The 26,233-nt window shown below is 45.0% G+C and overlaps 1 long non-coding RNA gene across 1 annotated transcript; it reads right to left on the bottom strand.

The window, feature by feature from the left end:
- Positions 1-584: 584 nt before the first annotated feature.
- LOC309333347 lies at positions 585-16,376 on the bottom strand. Its single transcript, XR_014152467.1, has 3 exons — positions 16,083-16,376; positions 15,837-16,003; positions 585-639 (listed from the first exon to the last, which is right to left on the bottom strand). It is a non-coding gene; the product is annotated as an uncharacterized lncRNA (long non-coding RNA).
- Between the last annotated feature and the right edge of the window lie 9,857 nt (positions 16,377-26,233).

Here is a 26,233-nt window from a genome sequence, read left to right as displayed (position 1 = left end):
CGATGAATAAGCTTTGATTGGGCTTCTTTCCATTCGCCTGTTTTTTTTGGGTGTGCACCAGAATCACCCCCAACCAAAGCAAAAAGGCTTTTTGGGTTCTGTCTGCATAAAAAGAGGATGAATAAGCTCTGATGAGGCATATTTCCAATTGTTGTTTTTCGCGTTAGAATGCACATTCACCCAAAAATCGCAGAGTGAAATGTTTGTTATCAGCCCAAATTAAGCAGAGAAGTCTTGGTTCCATCTCAATAGAAAGAGGACAAATAAGCTTTGATTTTTCTTTCGGTTTTCATTCACCCACAAATAGCAACGCGAATTGTAAAATGCCATAACAAAGCAAAACTGGTTGTTTTGGGTTCCATCTACATAGAAAGACGAATCTTGGATGACGCTTATTTCAAGTCGTGTTCTTTGGTGAAAATGCACATTGACCCAGAAATCGCAAAGTTTAAGTAATTAGACCAAAATAACAGCGTCTTTTTGCTTCCATATGCGTAGAAAGCAGACAAATAAGCTTTGATTGGGCTTGTCAGAGCCGCCCCTAGGTCCCAGCTCACAAAGGACCAACGCCCGGCTGTAGTTATGTACAAAAGTCTTTATTGAAGTTCAGTTTCCATTTCAAAGCCGCAGCGTGCAACTCTACGTCTTAAAGCCTAGACCGGCGAAGTTCCATCTGACTCTCCTCCCCTTCCACACCAGTTTAAGACTCTAGCCTTGCTCCACCTCTTCCTTAGCTCCTTCCTCCTCTGGGCCCTCCTGCCCGCTGGGGTTTCCTCCTTTCTGGACTCTTCTGACGCTGACCCCCCCTGATTCTTGCCCCTCCTTCCGGCGGGCTTTAGGACCTGGTTCCCTATCCGGGCTACCTGCTGTGCTGCTCGCCTGTACATTTGAACTTGGCGCACGCGCCCAGCCGGCAACCTTCCTCTTGACCGTTCCCTCGCTCTCCGATGGAGGCGTGGCCAACCCTGACTCATCTTCTCTCGCTGGTGGTGAATACACTGGCCCTGATACCTGGGACTCCTCCCCCCCACTACGCTCTGGTGGGGAAGCTGGTCCTGATTTCCAACTGCTGCTCTGGGAGTCCCCGCTGGCCCCTTCCTTCTGGGGTTTCCCCCTTGGCACCCCCCTTGCCCTGGCCATCGGCGCTCCCTTCTGTGAATCTTCCGATTCGCTGGAAAGACTCATGGAATCCCTCGGACCACTTTCATCTCCTGTGCTTCCCTCGGATTCCTCCCCCTCGCTCTCCATTTCCTCCCTCTCCTGTGCCTCTGTTCCTGAGCCCCTGACATCCATCCCCCCTCGAAGCCCCCCCTTCCCCCCTCCCCCTCTTCAGGTGCGGGTTCTGGGTGCTCCAGTGTTGTGGGGGTGAGTGCAGGATACAGTTCGTCCCCCGTGGCGTGCAGCCAGCCGGATAAGTCCGGGAAGTCCTCAATGGTCTCGTCGACGGTGATCTCCTCTGCTTCCATCTCCTGGGCGGTGTGTTCGAACCCGGGATCTTCCCCCAACTCGCCCATGACCCCCCTTCCCCTGTCGCCTGGGGTGATGCTGCGTGCAATGGCCCTCTCGGCAGTTCCCTGCGCCACCCCACGTCAGGTTGATCCTCCCACCAATAGGAGCCCCCTGTGCCAAACCCCGAGAGCGATCCCTCTGGAGAGCTCGTCTCTAGCGTCGTGTCCTCAGCTGACGAAAACCCCTGAAACGTGCTGGCTGAGAGTGTGGGTGTGAAAAGATATTCGTCGAAATAATCTGCCGGCATGGGCCTGTGTGGGAAAAGTGCGTGGAACTCGTCTTTGAGCCATTGCTCCTCCACGGCATAGTCCGGTACCCACCTGTTGGCGCTGACCGGGGTGTCTTCCCTGGCAAGGAGATATTCAATCCCTTCCTCCCCCCATCTCGAGTCTAAAATCGCTGTGGCCTCATTGAGTGGCTCCCCTCTCGGTGACCCCCCCCCTTCGTGGGCGCTTCCCTGAGCGGGTCTGGTGCTGTCCCTGGTGCCTGAAACCTGTGAGGTGCCTTGTAGGGCGTGAGCACCGATCTATGAAAGACCGGGTGCATTCTGGATCCCTCCGGGAGTGTCAACCGGAAGGCCACTGGGTTGATCTGTGCCTTGACTTGGTAAGAGCCTATCTGCTTGTGTCCGAGCTTCTTCTTAGCTAACGATCTGGCCGGCACTGCCTGGGCTGCCAACCAGACCCAGTCCCCCACCTGGATGTCCTCCCCAACTCTCCTGTGTCTGTCTGCCTGCATTTTGTACGCGTGTTTTGCTAGCTCTAACTGCCTTCGGAGCTGCTCGTGGACCTCCTGTAACTCTGCTGCCAAGGCCTCTGCTCCCTGCGGCTCCCCCTCCCCCACTTTCTCTAAACCCGGGAAGGTTCTGGGATGCCGCCCATTGTTGGCGAAAAACGGTGTCACCCCCGTGGACACGTGTTTTGTGTTGTTGTAGGCAAACTCGGCCAGCGGTAGGTAGTCCACCCAGGTCGAGGGCTGCTGGTTCGCGTAGCATCTCAGGTACTGCTGCATGATGGTGTTGACCCTCTCCGCTTGCCCGTTGGTCTGCGGGTGTCTTGCCGACGCTAGGCTGACCTTGACGTTCAGGATGCCCATCAGCTTCTGCCAGAAGCTGGAGATGAACTGGCGCCCCCGGTCGGACAGGATAGACCGTGGTAGACCGTGCACCTTGAACACATGGTCTATGAACAGCTTGGCGGTCTGCTCCGCTGTGACCACCTTCGCGCAAGGAATGAAGTGGGCCATCTTGGTGAACAAGTCTACTACCACGAGTACTGCTGTTTTGCCCCTCGAGCTGGGCAGATCCGTGACAAAGTCCAGGGCCACCCTCTCCCACGGTTCGAGCGGAGTCTGTAGCGGTTCCAACAGTCCCGCCGGCAGCCTGTGTACTGGCTTGGCCCTTTGACAGGTGTCGCACCTATTGACGTAATCCGCGACTTCTCCCCTCATCTTGGGCCACCAAAAGTCTCTGGCTACTAAGTCCACAGTCTTCTCTTTGCCGAAGTGCCTGTCGTGTAACTGTTGCAGTACTCTCGCGCGGTTGTCGTCTCCCGGCACGTAGAGGGCCCCTTTGCGGATGAGCAGTCCGTCGCGGATCTGGAACTCATCATCCTTCGCTGTGCCGCGGCGCACCTCCTCCATCTTGGCTCGTGCGAAGGAGTCCGTCTGCAGCGCGCGCCGTACTGCGTCCAGGTCCATCGTGGCTGAGGCGCATGCCCACGCTTTCGGTGCGAAAATGTGTTTGGCCGCCGGCGGTGCCTCTTCCTCGAGATACTGCGGTTTCCTGGATAGCGCATCCGCCATGATGTTGTTGTCTCCCGGGATGTATTCTATCCTGAAGTCGAAATCTGCAAAGAACTCCGCCCAGCGGATGTGTCTCTGGTTCAGGAACCTCGCCGTGCGCCAGTACTCCAAGTTCTTATGGTCCGTGCGGACCTGCACTGTGTGCTTGGCTCCGATGAGGAAGTGCCGCCACGCCTTGAACGCGGCATGAATGGCCAGCAACTCTCTGTCCCAGATGGTGTAGTTCTGCTCCGACTTGCTGAGTTTTCTGGAGTAGAAAGCGCACGGCCTCCAGTCCCCTTGTGGATCTCGCTGCAACAGGACTGCCCCCACGGCTCTGTCTGAGGCATCCGTCTCAACCCTCATGGGTTTGCTGGGGTTTACATGTAATAGTTGTTCTTCGGACGTGAAGAGACGCTTGAGTTTCTGAAAGGACTGCTCCGCCTGCTCCGTCCAGATGAATTTCTTCTTCTTGGAGCTGAGGGTGTCGGTGATGGCCGCCGTCTGCATAGCGAAACCCTTGATAAACTTGCGATAAAAGTTGGCAAAGCCGACAAACTTCTGGACCTCCTTCCAATTGCGCGGGCTTTTCCAGTCCAGCACTGAGCGGACCTTGGCGCTGTGTAGGAATGAAAATCACGACAGACGAGTAGTGGGTGTCACGAGAGGCGTCTCCCGGGAAAAGTCCCGGGAACTCTCTTTTATTGAATATTACAAACATTGCCACAGGTGTGCTTGTGGCTGATTGGTTGATACAAACACAAAGAAACTTAATGCTGATTGGTTAACATACATACAAGGCGGGAATTACATGTGAGGGGTGGGAATTACATGTGAACATTAATCACCGGTAGATTAAAGGCTGGGAAACGAGGTTGGGACTAGACAAGCATGAAACCTCCTCATTAATAATAACTAAAGATTAACATAGCTATAGATGTGGTCAGCTATGCATGGAGTACAAGTCACCATGAACTTAAGGTGAACTGAGCGATGAGAGAATGTCTTGGTGTTTGGAACAGGTTCGTACAGTGTGTGCAGAAACAGAGAAAAGATTATAAGCAAGACTTCCCAGAATGCAAGAGAAAAGAAGCAATGCTTCCCATAAGGCCACAGTTATGTGTAGAAAGAGAAAGATGCAATGCTTCCCTATAATGCAACAGTTATGTGCAGAGGGAAAACATATGTGCAGAAGGAAAACTTCCCTTTATCTCCCCCTTTCTTTTCTTATTTGCGAGGCATACTGGGTAAGGCAAAAATGTTTCGGGATTAGTGGTGTGCCAGCAAATGCCCGAAATAAGTTCGCCAGGGAGGATGGGACAGAAGATACCACGAGATACGTGGTTTGCCAGCGCATGCTCGAGATAACTCTGCCCATTTCTCCCCTTTGGTTTACTGTTGGTGTTGCCATTTCGCAAGATAAGCAGCAAGGATTTTATTGGGTGGCTGAGGGGGAGAGAGAAGCCGAGAGAAAAGACTTATGAGGCCAGGAATGCATTGGAGGAAGCAGCAAAACAAAATTAATATACATATAATAACAATGGCATATTGAAAAAGACTACGAAGCCAAGTAAAATTTGGCAGCCATGCAGTAAGCCACTGGGTGAAAGAATCCCAGAGACCGGAGAATTCAACATCTTGTTTAATGTGGTGTGTAAGATTTTGTAAATGGGAGATTTGTTTTTGGATGGCCTTAGAATTGTCAGTGATATTAAAGCAGCACATGTTTTCCACTTGTTCGCATCCGTAATGATGGAGCATCAACAGATAATCGACAGCAGCGCGATTCTGCAGGAGGCCATGCCGGAGTTCACTCTGTTCCTTATTCAAAAGATGAAGGGCTTGTGAAGTAAAATTCAAAGCTTTTGCTGCGGAGCAAGCTAAAGAGTTAATATTTCTGCTATTCCGGACAGCCAATCCAGGAACTCCTAAGAGAGAGACAGCTAAAGAAATATATTCAGTTCTGCTAGGGAGAGAGACGGAATCATCGCAATCGTTATTCAATTCTATAGCACGTCGATATCGAGATCGGGATAAATGATGCTTTTTGGGTAAAATGATGGACAAACGGCTTAAGCAGCAGGGTGTACCGTGGCTAATGTTTGCTGGAATATAATTAAACGTATAGCCAGGACACGACCAGAACCAGCCTTCAGGCAGCTCTGTATATTTATATATATATGAGATATTTACATAATTAGAGCAATTAAAATTATCCTTACCCATCTCCACACAGTTGGTTTTTGTGCAATTGACCATACGGGCACAAGTAACATTAAAAGAAGCCACGTACGGGGTTGACAGATCAATGGCCAAAGGTGGGCGTCGGCGCATTTGGTTACCCCAAAGTTGGTAACCGTCATAACCAAGGGTGCGGAGAGAGTCATTTTGGGGTAGGGACGAGAACCACCAGGTATCATTTTGTATATCAAAGGGATCGTGACAAACAGGGATAAGGCAAGAACCAAGGATTTCGCCGATGGATACTTGCTGGGTGAGGCAGAAAGAAGAAACATTAAGGGTTTTTGCAAAAGATTCCCACACATTTATTGGTGTGGAATCACCGCCGTTAGGAGCGGAGGCTGAGAGGGGCAAAAACAAAACACTAAAAATGAGCACTATCATGGAATTTATGTTAAGACAGGAGATGAGACACAGAAGCAAATTATTAGGGGTCGCTTCAAGCTGCTGTTCCTTTCTAAGCTGTTCAGCTTGAAATGAAAGTGATTTTATTTGGCCCCACGTCACTGGTCCATTACGGTTTCCCCGCTTGCGAGTCCTGGGGGGAGCGGGCGTCGCATCCTGGGTGATCTGCAGCTGACCGTCGAACTGCGGTATTGGATTCTGCAGAGCCTGTTGCCAAGCCATGATGGAGGCGGACGCAGCGTGCGGGAACCCAGCGAGCACCCTGTGGAGTAGAAACTGCAGCATAACCCTTTCCCCACGTAATCAATTTCACTGGTTCACTCCATTCATTGGAGGGTAATATTTTATAGCGGACCAGTGGGGCTGGGAGTATCTCTGTCTGCTGAAAATGCTTCTGGAGGCGAGTGTAAGATTGATGATCCTGTATGGAAATATTCAAATGGTTGAGAGTAAAGAGAACACTGGCCAACCAGGCTTCTTTTTCAGAAAGCGAGGCTGGGATTCCGGCCTTCTTTTCCTGCCGGATTAAAGCAGTTTTTAAAGTGCGGTTAGCACGTTCAACAATGGCTTGGCCTTGAGAATTATAAGGGATGCCAAATAAATGGTGAATATTCCAAGTCTCACAAAACTGAGCAAAGCTTTTTGCACAATATGCTGGGGCATTGTCAGTTTTTAAAGAATGGGGCTTGCCCATGACTGACATAGTACGAACAAGGTGATTGCAAACATGCTTAACTTGCTCACCCCTTTGAGGGGTGGCCCAAATATAACCTGAGAAGGTATCAATGCAGACATGTATAAACTTCCAAGGTGAAAAGGGGGCAAAGTGAGTTACATCCATTTGCCACAACTGGTTGGCTTCCAGCCCACGGGGATTGACACCAGGGCTAGGGTGGCCAATCTGATTAGAGCATTGAGGACATTGTTGGATAATTGCACGAGCCGCTTCCAACGGAATTTGGAATTGGCGGCTTAGAGCTTTCGCATTTTGATGGTGGAAAGCGTGACTTTCAATGGGGGAGACAGGCAAAACCCTGAGCAAAGAGTCTGCTTTTGCATTGCCGTCATTGAGGAAACCTGGGAAAGGTTGGTGGGAGCGAATGTGCACCACAAAAAGTGGGTGGGAGCGATTGGAAATAAGCAATTGTAAAGACAAAAAAAGGCTCAATAAATTGTCATCCAATGAAGGACTTACATAACTGCCTTGTAGGCGGGTTATGACATTTGCGACATAAAGACTGTCCACAATCAAATTAAATGGCTGTTTGGAGAAATGGTGCAAGGCCTTGACAGCGGCTGCCAACTCAGAACGCTGGGCAGACTTTTGTGGAAGAGTGTAAAGGCTTTGCCATTCCCCATTCTGTTGCCACGCGACTACTCCCCTGGAGGGGGCTCCGTCAGTGAAGACAGTAGGGGCATCCAAAGGGACAGGAGATAATATGGAAGAAAAAGATAGGGAAATTTGTTTGCTCATTTGCAGGCGAGGGTCGGCTGGGATATGGCAACCCACTTGGCCGACAAACTCAGCTAAAGCACACTGCAAATCCATACTATTGGAGAGAGCAGTTTCCCATTGTTCCAGGGGCATGGGCACAATTATTTGGTTGCAATCAACGCCAAAGAGGCTTTTGCAGCGACGGCGTCCCTTGCTGATGAGCTGAGCAAGGAGATCCACTAAAGGAGTTACCGTGTTCTTTGGTGTATGATGTAAATACAGCCATTCGATTATATGAACTTTTGATGGGCCTAACTGAATAATGGCTGCAAAGGGTTGGACAGAATCTGTCATTATGACCACATCGGGCAAAACATTAAGGATTGCACGATCAACCCAGTGGAGACGCATAAGTTCCTTTAACTGGGCAACAGTCTGCTGTTGAGAAGAGGTCAAGATAATTTTAGCACCAGGAGAATGGTGGCCTTTTAAGGCTGAAAAAAGTGGCCGTAAAACTTCAAGAGGGATTTTAAAATAGGGTCTTATCCAGTTGATGTTGCCCAGCAATTGCTGCAGCTGGACATATTTCATTGTTTTTGGGATATGTAATTCGGGGACTATAGGAATGGAATAGCTAGCTATCATTTTGTGCCCCAAATAATGAAAGGGAGAGGATTCCTGGACTTTCTCTGGGGCGATATTCAAACCGTAAAGTGACAAACAAGTTATCAATTCCTGTTTCCATTGGGGGGGGAGGCTTGGCCCGCTGATGAGCAGGTCATCGGTATAATGATAAATAAGGAGATGTGGATACCGAAGGCGAAAGGGCTGGAGGGCTTGATTCACATAATATTGGCACATGGTAGGGGAATTCAACATTCCTTGCGGCAAAACCTTCCATTGGAATCTTTCTGTTGGCTGGCTATTATTTAAGACAGGAACAGTGAAGGCAAAAAATTTACGATCCTTCTCCTGTAGGGGAATGGAGAAGAAGCAATCTTGCAAATCTATTATAGCCAATTGATAGGAATGTGGAATCGCATTTGGATTAGGCAGACCACACTGCAAAGGCCCCATGGGTTCAAGGATCTGGTTTATTTTCCGGAGGTCTTGGAGAAATCTCCACTTTCCGCTTTTCTTTCGTATGACAAAGACAGGGGTATTAAAGGGGCTTACAGAAGGCTCTATGTGGTCAGCCAATAATTGTTGATTCACCAGATTCTTTAAAGCAATGAGTTTCTCGCCCGTGATGGGCCATTGTTCCACCCATATCGGACTGGTAGATTTCCAGGTAAGGGGAAGCGCAAGCTTACTCATTAAATTGAATGGAAGCTTGTAATTGTTGCAATAAATCTCTTCCCCACAGATTTAGGTGGATTTTTAGCACACAGGGCTGAATAAATGCAATGGTATCAGAGCTATCAGGCAGAGAAACAGGCAGCCATTGTACGCTTTTGGAAGAATTTTGTGGGCCACCCACACCCCAGACTGCAGAGGCAGGCTCAAGGGGCCACGTGGGGTCCCAACAATTACTGGAAATTACAGAAATGTCCGCGCCAGTATCAATCAAGCCCTCCAGAACTTTGCCATTAATTTTATACTTACGAAGAATTTTTTGGTCACCGATCCTCTGGATTACAGCTAATAACTGTGGAGAGAGAGAAGAGAGCTGGTGCAAATTACTATCCATAATAGAAGCAGTAGGAGGGGTAGGAAGCACTACCAAATGTGCCCAGGAGTCACCCTTTTTTCAACTGCATGGGCATATGGCTCCAAAGTTGAAGCATTATTGTGCCCACATAGTCAGGATCCAAGGCTGCAGGAATAACCATGATTCCTACTTTGGCTGCAGAAGATTTCGGCAAAATCAAACCTGCGACCTTGGGAGGTAGTGGACCTGCAAGTTGGGTGGGCATGAGCACGATTTCACCAGGCAAAACAGAGTCTTTGGATTCCTGATTAATTAAATCAATGGTGAAATCTGAGGGTATCTTCTTAGGAAAAGCATCAATGGTGGTAGCCGATGGCAATGGGCCCTCTAATTCTCGTGGCCCGAGGGCGGGGCCAGCATGGAGTTTCCCGAACTCCTGCACTGATTAGCCCAATGATAGCCTTTACCGCACTTTGGGCATTTCTTGGAGGGTTTAGCCTTATTGGCAGTACCATCCCTGTGCGCCCCACCGCCAGGTGCCCTGCATTCTTTTGCAAAATGACCAGGGCGCTTGCAATTAAAACAGTTACCAGTTGGTTTATTGCCAGCCTGGATGGCACCGGCAAGCAAGGACATGGCATGGCTCTGGCTTCCAATGTCCGCACAGGCTTGAATCATCTGCGCCAGATCATATTTTGGGCGATTAGTGATCGACTGCAAAGCCTTCTTACAGTCAATGTTCGCATTTTCAAACGCCAATTTTTTCATCAATTCATTCTGGGCTGTAGTATTATCAACCTGCCTGGTCACTGCTTCTTTCAATCTATCTATAAATTGGTGGTAGGGCTCTGAATTAAGTTGTTTAATATTAACAAAAGAGCTCAGCGGCTGCCCTGAGACAGGGACTTTTCGAAAGGCGCGCTGTACGCAAGTCGCGGTGCGGCTAAAATGTGCAGGCGTCAGCGTCGCCTGGGCTGTTATATTATCAAAAAGACCGGCACCATAAAGTTCATTAGCTGTATGCTGGGCATCAGACAGGGCTGAAGCACTAAGCCGAAATTCACTATCAAAGACAACATACTGGGCTGGTGAGAGCAACATGCGCATTAAATCCTTCCAATCTTGGGGCAGCATGGTATAACCAGACGCAATCCCCTCCAGCATCCCTGTGACATAGGAGGATTTTAAGCCAGAATCAGCAATGGCCCTCCTCAATTCTCTCAATACAGAATAAGGAAGGGTTTCATAAAACACCTGTTGTTGAGCATTTCCTGCGTTTGCATAGGTGATAGGGAAGGCAGATGGCATTTCCCCCGCCCACTCAGATTCTTCCTGCAAGGACAAAAGCCCTTTCTGTCTTGCCTGAGAAAGTGCAGCACGCACGGCTCCAGGAGGAGCAGGCAAAGACGGAGGGGGGGGAAGGGGGATGGGGGGGGTGGAAGCAGGTTGAGATGGAGGAGAAGCAGGGGGGGGTTTGCCGGGCTGCGAAGGAGAAGGAGGCAGAATCAGTGGAGAAGTGGGGTAAGGGGGGGGATTGTCTGCTGCAGGCAGGAGAGCAGGGGCCGAAGGAGACGCCTGGGGGACCTGGGGTCCAAACTTTGCAACGGCCTCTGCACATTTCTGCCAGGTAAGCAGACAATGAATCGGAGCCCTCGGTTCTGCAAAGAGGGTTTTTCCGATCTTTTGCCAAGTCTCCACGTCGAGAGAGCCAGTCTCAGGATAGAAAAGACATTGGCGATTAATTTCACAAATGAGGTGTTCAATTTCTTTTAAGGAAACATGAGCACCCACAACCCGCTGTCTAACTAAAGAGAACAATTCCGTAGCATGTCGTTTCTGCAATTTAGTTAAATCGCCGCCCATACTCACGAAGTAGCGCGCTTTGACTTTTCCAGTCGAGTGAAGTACAGGGGCTGGGCTGCGTAAGGGATCTGGCACGTCCGGGGTCACCAGATGTAGGAATGAAAATCACGACAGACGAGTAGTGGGTGTCACGAGAGGCGTCTCCCGGGAAAAGTCCCGGGAACTCTCTTTTATTGAATATTACAAACATTGCCACAGGTGTGCTTGTGGCTGATTGGTTGATACAAACACAAAGAAACTTAATGCTGATTGGTTAACATACATACAAGGCGGGAATTACATGTGAGGGGTGGGAATTACATGTGAACATTAATCACCGGTAGATTAAAGGCTGGGAAACGAGGTTGGGACTAGACAAGCATGAAACCTCCTCATTAATAATAACTAAAGATTAACATAGCTATAGATGTGGTCAGCTATGCATGGAGTACAAGTCACCATGAACTTAAGGTGAACTGAGCGATGAGAGAATGTCTTGGTGTTTGGAACAGGTTCGTACAGTGTGTGCAGAAACAGAGAAAAGATTATAAGCAAGACTTCCCAGAATGCAAGAGAAAAGAAGCAATGCTTCCCATAAGGCCACAGTTATGTGTAGAAAGAGAAAGATGCAATGCTTCCCTATAATGCAACAGTTATGTGCAGAGGGAAAACATATGTGCAGAAGGAAAACTTCCCTTTAGCGCTGTCCATGGCGAGTCCCTTGTCTGACAGCTTGTAGCCCAGGAAATCCACCTCCGTCACGTCAAACTGGCACTTCTCCAGTTTGGCGTAAAGCCTGTGCTCTCGTAGTCTCTGCAGGACTTCTTTGACATCCCTCTCATGGGCCTCCTGCGACTCCGAGAAGATCAGGATGTCGTCCAGGAAGCAGACGCACTTCTTGTAGAGGAGACCCGCCAAGACGTGGTGCATGAAGGCTTGAAAACAGTGGGAACCATTTTGTAATCCAAACGGCATAACTCTATATTCATAGGTGCCTAGCGGCGTAAACATGGCCGTCTTCCACTCGTTGCCCTCTCGCACGCGTATAAGATTGTACGCTCCGCGTAGATCCAACTTGGTAAAGATGCGACCTTTCCTCACCGTCGCCAGCAGGTCATCGATCTTGGGCATGGGGAAGGCTGTGGGCTTGGTTTTCGAGTTCAAGATTCTGTAATCAACTACCAGCCTCTTTTGGGGCGTGTCCCGCTTCTTCACAAAAAACACGGGACTGCCCCCCACTGCCTTGGATTCCCAGATGAATCCCCACTGCAAGTTGTGATCTATGAACTCCTTGAGTTCTTGCATTTCATCCTCAGACATGGAATACAGTTTTCCAGTTGGCAGCGTCGCCCCCGGCAGGAGGTCAATCTTGCAGTCGTAGGGCCTGTGGGGAGGTAGCTTGTCCGCCTCCTTCTCGCAGAAGACCTCCAAAAACGCCTTGTACTTGTTGGGTACCGCTTGCACCATGCCTAGCTGTAGTTGTGGAGCATCCTCTTGCCCCTCATCCTCCTGGGTAGGCAGTATGCAATTTGCTGCGCAGTAGGAAGAGCTGAAGGTCAATTGACGCTGGTACCATGCTAATGCCGGACTGTGCCGGTCCAGCCAGCTCATGCCCAACACTATGGGAGTGTCCGACAGTTGGGTGACATTGAAGCTGATGATTTCACGATGATTCCCAATTTGCATCACCATTGGCGGTGTTTGCTGCACCACTTGTCCCCCTAGCAACTCCCTGCCGTCCACTGTCACCACTTTCAACGGCATCGTGGCAGGCAGGAGCGCTATGCTATGTCGAGTGACGAAATCCACTCCTATAAAGTCTGCATTGCTGCCAGAGTCAATGGTGATAGGGATTTCCATGGTGAGTCCAGTGGGCAGCTGAAGCGATGCGGTGAGTTGCACCACTGGTTTGGGTGGGAGGGGGTCTGTGGGCTGTAAGATCCCTGGGGACTGCTTCACTGACTCGTCTGGCTGGGCCCCAGTGCTTCTGATTCTAGCCAGACATCGTCGTTTCCCTGCTGTGGTTCACACTGCTGAACTATTTCCGTAACTGTCGCTGAGGCTGCAGTGTGCTTGCAAATCCTCTGGGGACACTCTTTCGCCATGTGCTGAGCACTGTTGCAGATGTAACACTTCCTGTTCCCTCTAGGAGGCGTTGGTTTGACTGCTCCCGGCGTTAGGGCTCTGGCTGCTGACTGAGCCTTGGCACCACCTAACTCCATCGGCTCCTCTCCCCCTCCCAGTGGGGGCGTGGATTGAGCGCGCGCTGTTTCCCTGGGAAAGAAAGGCGGTGCTCTTGCCGGTGTGCGTCCCCAACGCCCTTCGTCTTTGCCCCAGGAACATTCTTCCAGCCTCACCCCAATCGTCAGCGCCCTCTGGATCACATCTTTAGTGGTCTGGGGCCTCTCCCCCCTCGCAATTTCGTCTTTCACAGCTCCGTTCAGCCCCTCCCAGAACAGGTCTCTGACGGCAGCTGAATCTTTTTCCCATCCCAGCGCGTTGACCAGTGCAAAGAAACGGGAGTGATATTGTCTTACAGTGGCTCTCCCCTGTTTCAACCCATGTATCTCTTTTCTGGCGATATCTACATCAATCTCTGATAAAAAGCACGCATCCATCGCCTTAATGAAGGCTTTCGCATCTCTGAGGGCTGGGTCTTTGTCTCGGTACAGATTCCGCAGCCACGCTTTAGCGTCTCCGTGGAGATGCGTTAATATGAAGCCTACTTTCTCCTGCTCATCCCTAAAGCCCTTCTCCAGCAATTCTAGGGCGAAAACCACGTCTGCTCTGAAGTTAGGGTACTGCTGCAGATTCCCATCGAAATGCGACACAAGGCTGCCTCCTCTCTTTCCCAGCCCAATCCCCTCTGGTCTGGTTCCCGGCGCCCCCTGTTTAGTCAACATTTCCTTTTTTAAAAAAAAAAATAATAATTTTTATTCAGTTTTTAAAACACATAATTAAAAGACAAACACATCACAAAATACAAACAAACATAAACAAATCAAACATAAATAAATTCATAATCTTATTTTCTTGTAACTTCTTTCAATCGACTTCCCTATACCTCCCTTTCGCTGCATCCTTATTTCAGAAAGAATTTTTTAGCAACCCTTTAGTCAATTTATCCATTTGGTTCCCTTCATTGAATTCCCATAAATTTGTTAATTACAGCTGTAATTCTCTGCTTCTTACCCCTTGACATCTTAACACTCCTCAATTTTACAACAGTTTTTAAGATATATTTTAAATTTCTTCCAGTCTTCTTCCACTGCCTCTTTCCCCTGGTCACGAATTCTGCCGGACATCTCTGCCAGTCCCATGAAGTCAATCACCTTTGTCTGCCATTCTTCCAGAGTAGGTAGTTCTTGCATCTTCCAATACTTTGCCAGAAGAATTCTTGCTGCAGTAGTAGCATACATAAAGAAAATCCTATCCTTCTTTGGCACCAATTGGCCAACCATGCCCAGGAGAAAAGCCTCTGGTTTCTTAGTAAATGTCCATTTAAGGACTTTCTTAATTTCATTATAAATCATTTCCCAGAATGCTTTCACCCTCGGGCAGGTCCACCATAGGTGATAGAAGGTACCTTCATTCTCATTACATTTCCAACATTTATTATTGGGCAAATGATAAATTTTTGCAAGCTTGACTGGGGTCATGTACCACCTGTAGATCATTTTCATTATATTTTCTTTTAAGGCATTACATGCCGTGAACTTAACACCAGTGGTCCATAACTGTTCCCAGTCAGCAAACATAATGTCATGACCGATATCCTGTGCCCATTTAATCATAGCTGATTTCACGGTTTCCTCCTGTGTATTCCATTTAAGCAGCAAATTATACATTCTTGACAGATTCTTAGTATTGGGTTCTAACAGTTCCATTTCTAACTTTGACCTCTCCTTCTGAAATCCTATTTTCCTGTCCTCTTTAAATGTCTCATTTATCTGGTAGTAATGCAACCAATCTCGAACTTTGGACTTTAGTTTTTCATAACTCTGAAGCTTAACCCTTTCACCTTCATATTCTAAGATTTCACAATATTTTGGCCATTTAGAATCCATATTAAGTTTTTTCACCCCCTTGGCTTCCTTTGGTGACAACCACCTGGGAGTTTTAGTTTCCAGTAGATCTTTGTATCTGCTCCAAACATTATATAATGCTTTTCTAACAATATGGTTTTTAAAACCTTTGTACACCATTGCCTTGTTATACCATAAGTATGCATGCCAACCAAAACAATTATCATATCCTTCCAAATCTAAGATGTCTGTGTTCTCAAGAAGTAGCCAGTCCTTCAGCCAGCAGAAAGCTGCTGCTTCGTAGTATAATCTTAAGTCCGGCAGGGCAAATCCCCCTCTATCTTTTGCATCAGTTAAAATCTTAAACTTAATTCTGGGCTTTTTGCCCTGCCAGACAAATTTTGATATATCTTTCTGCCACCTCTTGAAACAATCCATCTTGTCCAGAATTTGTAAGTTCTGAAACAAAAATAGCATTCTAGGCAATACATTCATCTTAATAGTAGCAATTCGACCTAACAAGGACAGTTTCAACCTTGACCATGTTTCTAAATCTTTCTTTACTTCTGACCAACATTTTTCATAATTGTCTTTAAATGTTTAGTCAACATTTCCAACCTGATTTGCAGATCCTTGCAGACAGCAGCGGCTTGGTCTTCCCTCTTCCTGGATGCCAGTATTTCCGAGTTAAGTTGTGCCACTGCGTTTTGCAGGGCTGTTATGTGTTCTTCGGTAGTCATCTTGTCTTGCTTTCGTGAGCTCGCGAAGCACCAATATTCGCCCCTCGCTGCATCCACTCACGTTGCGAGGTTTTATTTTGTGAGATAGAGCTTACTGTCAGAGCTGCCTCTAGGTCCCAGCTCACAGAGGACCAACGCTAGCCAGTAATAACATATTAAAGTCTTTATTGAAGGTTAGTTTCCATTTCCAAACCGCAGCGTGCAACTCTACGTCTCAGAAGCTAGACCGGCGAAGCTCCATCTGAGTCTCCGCCTCCTAGACACCAGTTTAAGACTCTAGCTTTACTCCACCTCTTCCGTTGTTCTTTCCTCCTCTGGGTCCTTCTGCACCCTGGGGTTTCCTCCTTTCTGGACTCTTCTGACGCTGACCCCCCTGAGTCTTGCCCCTCCTTCCGGTGGGCTTTAGGACCTGGCTCCCTATCCGGGCTGCCTGCTGTGCCGCTCGCCTGTACATTTGAACTTGGCACGCGCGCCCAGCCGGTAACTTTCCTCTTGACCATTTCCCCGCTCTCCGATGGAGGCGTGGTCAATCCTGACTCATCTCCTCTCGCTGGTGGTGAGAACACTGGTCCCGATGCCTGGGACTCCTCCCCCCCCACTGCGCTCTGGTGGGGAAGCTGGTCCTGATTTCCAACTGCTGCTCTGGGAGTCCCCGCTGGCCCCTTCCTTCTGGGGTTTCCCCCTTGGCACCCCCCTTGCCCTGGCCATCGGCGCTCCCTTCTGTGAATCTTCCGATTCGCTGGAAAGACTCATGGAATCCCTCGGACCACTTTCATCTCCTGTGCTTCCCTCGGATTCCTCCCCCTCGCTCTCCATTTCCTCCGTCTCCTGTACCTCTGCTCCTGAGCCCCTGACACATGGTGTTGTTGGTTGTTTCCATGTTCATTCACCCACAAATAGCAAAGCAAAGTGTAATGCCAAAACAAAGCAAAACAGGTTGTTTTGCGTTCCATCTACATAGAAAGAAGAATCTTGGATTTTGCTCATTTCAAGTTGTGTTCTTTGATGTAAATGCACATTGACACAGAATTCGCAGTGTATGTAATGAGACCAAAATAACAAAACACCGTCTTTTCGCTTCTATGTGCGTTTCTACATGATGAATAAGCTTTGATTGGGCTTCTTTCCATTCGCCTGTTGTTTTTTGGGTGTGCACCAGAATCACCCCCAAGCAAAGCAAAAAGGCTTTTGGGCTTCCGTCTGCATAAAAAGAGGATGAATAAGCTTTGATGGGGCATATTTCCAATTGTTGTTTTTCGCGTTAGAATGCACATTCACCCAAAAATCGCAGAGAGAAATGTTTGTTATCAGCCCAAATTAAGCAGAGAAGTCTTGGTTCCATCTCAATAGAAAGAGGACGAATAAGCTTTGATTTTTCTTTCGGTTTTCATTCACCCACAAATAGCAACGCAAAGTGTAAAATGCCATAACAAAGCAAAACCGGTTGTTTTGGGTTCCATCTACATAGAAAGACGAATCTTGGATGTCGCTTATTTCAAGTCGTGTTCTTTGGTGAAAATGCACATTGACCCAGAAATCGCAAAGTTTATGTAATTAGACCAAAATAACAAAACAGCGTCTTTTTGCTTCCATATGCATAGAAAGAAGACGAATCAGCTTTGATTGGGCTTCTTTCAATTCGCATGGTGTTGTTGGTTGTTTCCGTGTTCATTCACCCACAAATAGCAACGCGAAGTGTAAAATGCCATAACAAAGCAAAACAGTTTGTTTGGGTTCCATCTACATAGAAAGACGAATCTTGGATGTCTCTTATTTCATGTTCTTTGTTGAAAAGGCACATTGACCCAGAAATCGCAAAGTTTATGTAGACCAAAATAAGAAAACAGCGTCTTTTTGCTTCCATATGCATAGAAAGAAGACGAATCAGCTTTGATTGGGCTTCTTTCAATTCGCATGGTGTTGTTGGTTGTTGCCGTGTTCATTCACCCACAAATAGCAAAGCAAAGTGTAATGCCAAAACAAAGCAAAACCGGTTGTTTTGCGTTCCATCTACATAGAAAGAAGAATCTTGGATTTTGCTCATTTCAAGTCGTGTTCTTTGATGTAAATGCACATTGACACAGAATTCGCAGTGTGTGTAATGAGACCAAAATAACAAAACACCGTCTTTTCGCTTCTATGTGCGTTTCTACACGATGAATAAGCTTTGATTGGGCTTCTTTCCATTCGCCTGTTGTTTTTTGGGTGTGCACCAGAATCACCCCCAACCAAAGCAAAAAGGCTTTTGGGGTTCCGTCTGCATAAAAAGAGGATGAATAAGCTCTGATGGGGCATATTTCCAATTGTTGTTTTTCGCGTTAGAATGCACATTCACCCAAAAATCGCAGAGAGAAATGTTTGTTATCAGCCCAAATTAAGCAGAGAAGTCGTGGTTCCATCTCAATAGAAAGAGGACGAATAAGCTTTGATTTTTCTTTCGGTTTTCATTCACCCACAAATAGCAACGCGAAGTGTAAAATGCCATAACAAAGCAAAACCGGTTGTTTTGGGTTCCATCTACATAGAAAGACGAATCTTGGATGTCGCTTATTTCAAGTCGTGTTCTTTGGTGAAAATGCACATTGACCCAGAAATCGCAAAGTTTATGTAATTAGACCAAAATAACAAAACAGCGTCTTTTTGCTTCCATATGCATAGAAAGAAGACGAATCAGCTTTGATTGGGCTTCTTTCAATTCGCATGGTGTTGTTGGTTGTTTCCATGTTCATTCACCCACAAATAGCAACGCGAAGTGTAAAATGCCATAACAAAGCAAAACCGGTTGTTTTGGGTTCCATCTACATAGAAAGACGAATCTTGGATGTCGCTTATTTCAAGTCGTGTTCTTTGGTGAAAATGCACATTGACCCAGAAATCGCAAAGTTTATGTAATTAGACCAAAATAACAAAACAGCGTCTTTTTGCTTCCAATAGGCATAGAAAGAAGACGAATAAGCTTTGATTGGGCTTCTTTCAATTCGCATGGTGTTGTTGGTTGTTGCCGTGTTCATTCACCCACAAATAGCAACGCGAAGTGTAAAATGCCATAACAAAGCCAAACAGTTTGTTTGGGTTCCATCTACATAGAAAGACGAATCTTGGATGTCTCTTATTTCGTGTTCTTTGTTGAAAAGGCACATTGACCCAGAAATCGCAAAGTTTATGTAGACCAAAATAACAAAACAGCGTCTTTTTGCTTCCATATGCATAGAAAGAAGACGAATAAGCTTTGATTGGGCTTCTTTCAATTCGCATGGTGTTGTTGGTTGTTGCCGTGTTCATTCACCCACAAATAGCAAAGCAAAGTGTAATGCCAAAACAAAGCAAAACAGGTTGTTTTGCGTTCCATCTACATAGAAAGAAGAATCTTGGATTTTGCTCATTTCAAGTCGTGTTCTTTGATGTAAATGCACATTGACACAGAATTCGCAGTGTGTGTAATGAGACCAAAATAACAAAACACCGTCTTTTCGCTTCTATGTGCGTTTCTACACGATGAATAAGCTTTGATTGGGCTTTCCATTCGCCTGTGGTTTTTTGGGTGTGCACCAGAATCACCCCCAACCAAAGCAAAAAGGCTTTTGGGGTTCCGTCTGCATAAAAAGAGGATGAATAAGCTCTGATGGGGCATATTTCCAATTGTTGTTTTTCGCGTTAGAATGCACATTCACCCAAAAATCGCAGAGTGAAATGTTTGTTATCAGCCCAAATTAAGCAGAGAAGTCGTGGTTCCATCTCAATAGAAAGAGGACGAATAAGCTTTGATTTTTCTTTCGGTTTTCATTCACCCACAAATAGCAACGCGAAGTGTAAAATGCCATAACAAAGCAAAACCGGTTGTTTTGGGTTCCATCTACATAGAAAGACGAATCTTGGATGTCGCTTATTTCAAGTCGTGTTCTTTGGTGAAAATGCACATTGACCCAGAAATCGCAAAGTTTATGTAGACCAAAATAACAAAACAGCGTCTTTTTGCTTCCATATGCATAGAAAGAAGACGAATCAGCTTTGATTTTTGTTTGAAAAATATGAGGAACTGGTGACAGAATTCCTTCGAGAAGAGAAGATCAATAAAAAGGACTATAAACAAAATTGCTGGAGAGTGATTAACGCGGGCCTAAGGGCCTCTGATGTGAGAAATCCGGGTTAAATCTGTTTTTTTTTCTTTGGGATATTAATGTGGGAAGGGGCAAATACCGGGACAGAGGGGGAGGGGAGTGTAGAGTGGTAAAAGTCTGGGGTTTAGAATAGAAATATTATTGTTTTTTGATTTAATATAAAGAGCAAGGAATTTGTGGGAGAGAAATTAGGCCGACCTTAGAGAAACAATTTAATATGTATAATGGGATTTAAAGTAAAAATGGATAAAGGATAAATTATAAGAAAAGATATGAATAATATTTAAGAGATTTGAACAAATAACTTGCTGAGATATTTAATGAAATGGGAAGGTGGCTGGGGGGGGTGGGGGGAAGTCACTGAAAGAGGGTAATGATTGTAAGGGTATGAAACTACAGATATTCTGTTTTGTGTTTTGTGTTTATGATATATGTTTGTGTGTTTAAAAAAAATTTTGAAAATCCAATAAAAATATTTAAAAAAAAAAAAAATTGTTGTTTTTCGCGTTAGAATGCACATTCACCCAAAAATCGCAGAGTGAAATGTTTGTTATCAGCCCAAATTAAGCAGAGAAGTCGTGGTTCCATCTCAATAGAAAGAGGACGAATAAGCTTTGATTTTTCTTTCGGTTTTCATTCACCCACAAATAGCAACGCGAAGTGTAAAATGCCATAACAAAGCAAAACCGGTTGTTTTGGGTTCCATCTACATAGAAAGACGAATCTTGGATGTCGCTTATTTCAAGTCGTGTTCTTTGGTGAAAATGCACATTGACCCAGAAATCGCAAAGTTTATGTAATTAGACCAAAATAACAAAACAGCGTCTTTTTGCTTCCATATGCATAGAAAGAAGACGAATCAGCTTTGATTGGGCTTCTTTCAATTCGCATGGTGTTGTTGGTTGTTTCCATGTTCATTCACCCACAAATAGCAACGCGAAGTGTAAAATGCCATAACAAAGCAAAACCGGTTGTTTTGGGTTCCATCTACATAGAAAGACGAATCTTGGATGTCGCTTATTTCAAGTCGTGTTCTTTGGTGAAAATGCACATTGACCCAGAAATCGCAAAGTTTATGTAATTAGACCAAAATAACAAAACAGCGTCTTTTTGCTTCCAATATGCATAGAAAGAAGACGAATAAGCTTTGATTGGGCTTCTTTCAATTCGCATGGTGTTGTTTTTTGTTTCCGTGTTCATTCACCCACAAATAGCAACGCGAAGTGTAAAATGCCATAACAAAGCAAAACAGTTTGTTTGGGTTCCATCTACATAGAAAGACGAATCTTGGATGTCTCTTATTTCGTGTTCTTTGTTGAAAAGGCACATTGACCCAGAAATCGCAAAGTTTATGTAGACCAAAATAAGAAAACAGCGTCTTTTTGCTTCCATATGCATAGAAAGAAGACGAATAAGCTTTGATTGGGCTTCTTTCAATTCGCATGGTGTTGTTGGTTGTTGCCGTGTTCATTCACCCACAAATAGCAACGCGAAGTGTAAAATGCCATAACAAAGCAAAACCGGTTGTTTTGGGTTCCATCTACATAGAAAGACGAATCTTGGATATCGCTTATTTCAAGTCGTGTTCTTTGTTGAAAAGGCACATTGACCCAGAAATCGCACAGTTTATGTAGACCAAAATAACAAAACAGCGTCTTTTTGCTTCCATATGCATAGAAAGAAGACGAATAAGCTTTGATTGGGCTTCTTTCAATTCGCATGGTGTTGTTGGTTGTTGCCGTGTTCATTCACCCACAAATAGCAACGCGAAGTGTAAAATGCCATAACAAAGCAAAACCGGTTGTTTTGGGTTCCATCTACATAGAAAGACGAATCTTGGATATCGCTTATTTCAAGTCGTGTTCTTTGTTGAAAAGGCACATTGACCCAGAAATCGCAAAGTTTATGTAGACCAAAATAACAAAACAGCGTCTTTTTGCTTCCACATGCATAGAAAGAAGACGAATAAGCTTTGATTGGGCTTCTTTCAATTCGCATGGTGTTGTTGGTTGTTTCCGTGTTCATTCACCCACAAATAGCAACGCGAAGTGTAAAATGCCATAACAAAGCAAAACAGTTTGTTTGGGTTCCATCTACATAGAAAGACGAATCTTGGATGTCTCTTATTTCGTGTTCTTTGTTGAAAAGGCACATTGACCCAGAAATCGCAAAGTTTATGTAGACCAAAACAACAAAACAGCGTCTTTTTGCTTCCATATGCATAGAAAGAAGACGAATCAGCTTTGATTGGGCTTCTTTCAATTCGCATGGTGTTGTTGGTTTTCCGTGTTCATTCCCCCACAAATAGCAAAGCAAAGTGTAATGCCAAAACAAAGCAAAACAGGTTGTTTTGCGTTCCATCTACATAGAAAGAAGAATCTTGGATTTTGCTCATTTCAAGTCGTGTTCTTTGATGTAAATGCACATTGACACAGAATTCGCAGTGTGTGTAATGAGACCAAAATAACAAAACACCGTCTTTTCGCTTCTATGTGCGTTTCTACACGATGAATAAGCTTTGATTGGGCTTCTTTCCATTCGCCTGTTGTTTTTTGGGTGTGCACCAGAATCACCCCCAACCAAAGCAAAAAGGCTTTTGGGGTTCCGTCTGCATAAAAAGAGGATGAATAAGCTCTGATGGGGCATATTTCCAATTGTTGTTTTTCGCGTTAGAATGCACATTCACCCAAAAATCGCAGAGTGAAATGTTTGTTATCAGCCCAAATTAATCAGAGAAGTCGTGGTTCCATCTCAATAGAAAGAGGACGAATAAGCTTTGATTTTTCTTTCGGTTTTCATTCACCCACAAATAGCAACGCGAAGTGTAAAATGCCATAACAAAGCAAAACCGGTTGTTTTGGGTTCCATCTACATAGAAAGACGAATCTTGGATGTCGCTTATTTCAAGTCGTGTTCTTTGGTGAAAATGCACATTGACCCAGAAATCGCAAAGTTTATGTAATTAGACCAAAATAACAAAACAGCGTCTTTTTGCTTCCACATGCATAGAAAGAAGACGAATCAGCTTTGATTGGGCTTCTTTCAATTCGTATGGTGTTGTTGGTTGTTTCCGTGTTCATTCACCCACAAATAGCAACGCGAAGTGTAAAATGCCATAACAAAGCAAAACAGTTTGTTTGGGTTCCATCTACATAGAAAGACGAATCTTGGATGTCTCTTATTTCGTGTTCTTTGTTGAAAAGGCACATTGACCCAGAAATCGCAAAGTTTATGTAGACCAAAATAACAAAACAGCGTCTTTTTGCTTCCACATGCATAGAAAGAAGACGCATAAGCTTTGATTGGGCTTCTTTCAATTCGCATGGTGTTGTTGGTTGTTTCCGTGTTCATTCACCCACAAATAGCAACGCGAAGTGTAAAATGCCATAACAAAGCAAAACAGTTTGTTTGGGTTCCATCTACATAGAAAGACGAATCTTGGATGTCTCTTATTTCGTGTTCTTTGTTGAAAAGGCACATTGACCCAGAAATCGCAAAGTTTATGTAGACCAAAACAACAAAACAGCGTCTTTTTGCTTCCATATGCATAGAAAGAAGACGAATCAGCTTTGATTGGGCTTCTTTCAATTCGCATGGTGTTGTTGGTTTTCCGTGTTCATTCCCCCACAAATAGCAAAGCAAAGTGTAATGCCAAAACAAAGCAAAACAGGTTGTTTTGCGTTCCATCTACATAGAAAGAAGAATCTTGGATTTTGCTCATTTCAAGTCGTGTTCTTTGATGTAAATGCACATTGACACAGAATTCGCAGTGTGTGTAATGAGACCAAAATAACAAAACACCGTCTTTTCGCTTCTATGTGCGTTTCTACACGATGAATAAGCTTTGATTGGGCTTCTTTCCATTCGCCTGTTGTTTTTTGGGTGTGCACCAGAATCACCCCCAACCAAAGCAAAAAGGCTTTTGGGGTTCCGTCTGCATAAAAAGAGGATGAATAAGCTCTGATGGGGCATATTTCCAATTGTTGTTTTTCGCGTTAGAATGCACATTCACCCAAAAATCGCAGAGTGAAATGTTTGTTATCAGCCCAAATTAATCAGAGAAGTCGTGGTTCCATCTCAATAGAAAGAGGACGAATAAGCTTTGATTTTTCTTTCGGTTTTCATTCACCCACAAATAGCAACGCGAAGTGTAAAATGCCATAACAAAGCAAAACCGGTTGTTTTGGGTTCCATCTACATAGAAAGACGAATCTTGGATGTCGCTTATTTCAAGTCGTGTTCTTTGGTGAAAATGCACATTGACCCAGAAATCGCAAAGTTTATGTAATTAGACCAAAATAACAAAACAGCGTCTTTTTGCTTCCACATGCATAGAAAGAAGACGAATCAGCTTTGATTGGGCTTCTTTCAATTCGTATGGTGTTGTTGGTTGTTTCCGTGTTCATTCACCCACAAATAGCAACGCGAAGTGTAAAATGCCATAACAAAGCAAAACAGTTTGTTTGGGTTCCATCTACATAGAAAGACGAATCTTGGATGTCTCTTATTTCGTGTTCTTTGTTGAAAAGGCACATTGACCCAGAAATCGCAAAGTTTATGTAGACCAAAATAACAAAACAGCGTCTTTTTGCTTCCACATGCATAGAAAGAAGACGCATAAGCTTTGATTGGGCTTCTTTCAATTCGCATGGTGTTGTTGGTTGTTTCCGTGTTCATTCACCCACAAATAGCAACGCGAAGTGTAAAATGCCATAACAAAGCAAAACAGTTTGTTTGGGTTCCATCTACATAGAAAGACGAATCTTGGATGTCTCTTATTTCGTGTTCTTTGTTGAAAAGGCACATTGACCCAGAAATCGCAAAGTTTATGTAGACCAACATAAGAAAACAGCGTCTTTTTGCTTCCATATGCATAGAAAGAAGACGAATCAGCTTTGATTGGGCTTCTTTCAATTCGCATGGTGTTGTTGGTTTTCCGTGTTCATTCACCCACAAATAGCAAAGCAAAGTGTAATGCCAAAACAAAGCAAAACAGGTTGTTTTGCGTTCCATCTACATAGAAAGAAGAATCTTGGATTTTGCTCATTTCAAGTCGTGTTCTTTGATGTAAATGCACATTGACACAGAATTCGCAGTGTGTGTAATGAGACCAAAATAACAAAACACCGTCTTTTCGCTTCTATGTGCGTTTCTACACGATGAATAAGCTTTGATTGGGCTTTTCCATTCGCCTGTTGTTTTTTGGGTGTGCACCAGAATCACCCCCAACCAAAGCAAAAAGGCTTTTGGGGTTCCGTCTGCATAAAAAGAGGATGAATAAGCTCTGATGGGGCATATTTCCAATTGTTGTTTTTCGCGTTAGAATGCACATTCACCCAAAAATCGCAGAGTGAAATGTTTGTTATCAGCCCAAATTAAGCAGAGAAGTCGTGGTTCCATCTCAATAGAAAGAGGACGAATAAGCTTTGATTTTTCTTTCGGTTTTCATTCACCCACAAATAGCAACGCGAAGTGTAAAATGCCATAACAAAGCAAAACCGGTTGTTTTGGGTTCCATCAACATAGAAAGACGAATCTTGGATGTCGCTTATTTCAAGTTGTGTTCTTTGGTGAAAATGCACATTGACCCAGAAATCGCAAAGTTTATGTAATTAGACCAAAATAACAAAACAGCGTCTTTTTGCTTCCACATGCATAGAAAGAAGACGAATCAGCTTTGATTGGGCTTCTTTCAATTCGCATGGTGTTGTTGGTTGTTTCCGTGTTCATTCACCCACAAATAGCAACGCGAAGTGTAAAATGCCATAACAAAGCAAAACCGGTTGTTTTGGGTTCCATCTACATAGAAAGACGAATCTTGGATGTCGCTTATTTCAAGTCGTGTTCTTTGGTGAAAATGCACATTGACCCAGAAATCGCAAAGTTTATGTAATTAGACCAAAATAACAAAACAGCGTTTTTTTGCTTCCAATATGCATAGAAAGAAGACGAATAAGCTTTGATTGGGCTTCTTTCAATTCGCATGGTGTTGTTGGTTGTTTCCGTGTTCATTCACCCACAAATAGCAACGCGAAGTGTAAAATGCCATAACAAAGCAAAACAGTTTGTTTGGGTTCCATCTACATAGAAAGACGAATCTTGGATGTCTCTTATTTCGTGTTCTTTGTTGAAAAGGCACATTGACCCAGAAATCGCAAAGTTTATGTAGACCAAAATAAGAAAACAGCGTCTTTTTGCTTCCATATGCATAGAAAGAAGACGAATAAGCTTTGATTGGGCTTCTTTCAATTCGCATGGTGTTGTTGGTTGTTGCCGTGTTCATTCACCCACAAATAGCAACGCGAAGTGTAAAATGCCATAACAAAGCAAAACCGGTTGTTTTGGGTTCCATCTACATAGAAAGACGAATCTTGGATGTCTCTTATTTCGTGTTCTTTGTTGAAAAGGCACATTGACCCAGAAATCGCACAGTTTATGTAGACCAAAATAACAAAACAGCGTCTTTTTGCTTCCATATGCATAGA

This window comes from Podarcis erhardii, assembly GCF_964252035.2.
Source record: "Podarcis erhardii genome assembly, chromosome: Z".
NCBI classification, from domain to species: Eukaryota; Metazoa; Chordata; class Lepidosauria; order Squamata; family Lacertidae; genus Podarcis; species Podarcis erhardii.
Note: the sequence above shows the minus strand (reverse complement) of the source record. Positions and strands in the feature narration are given on the sequence as shown.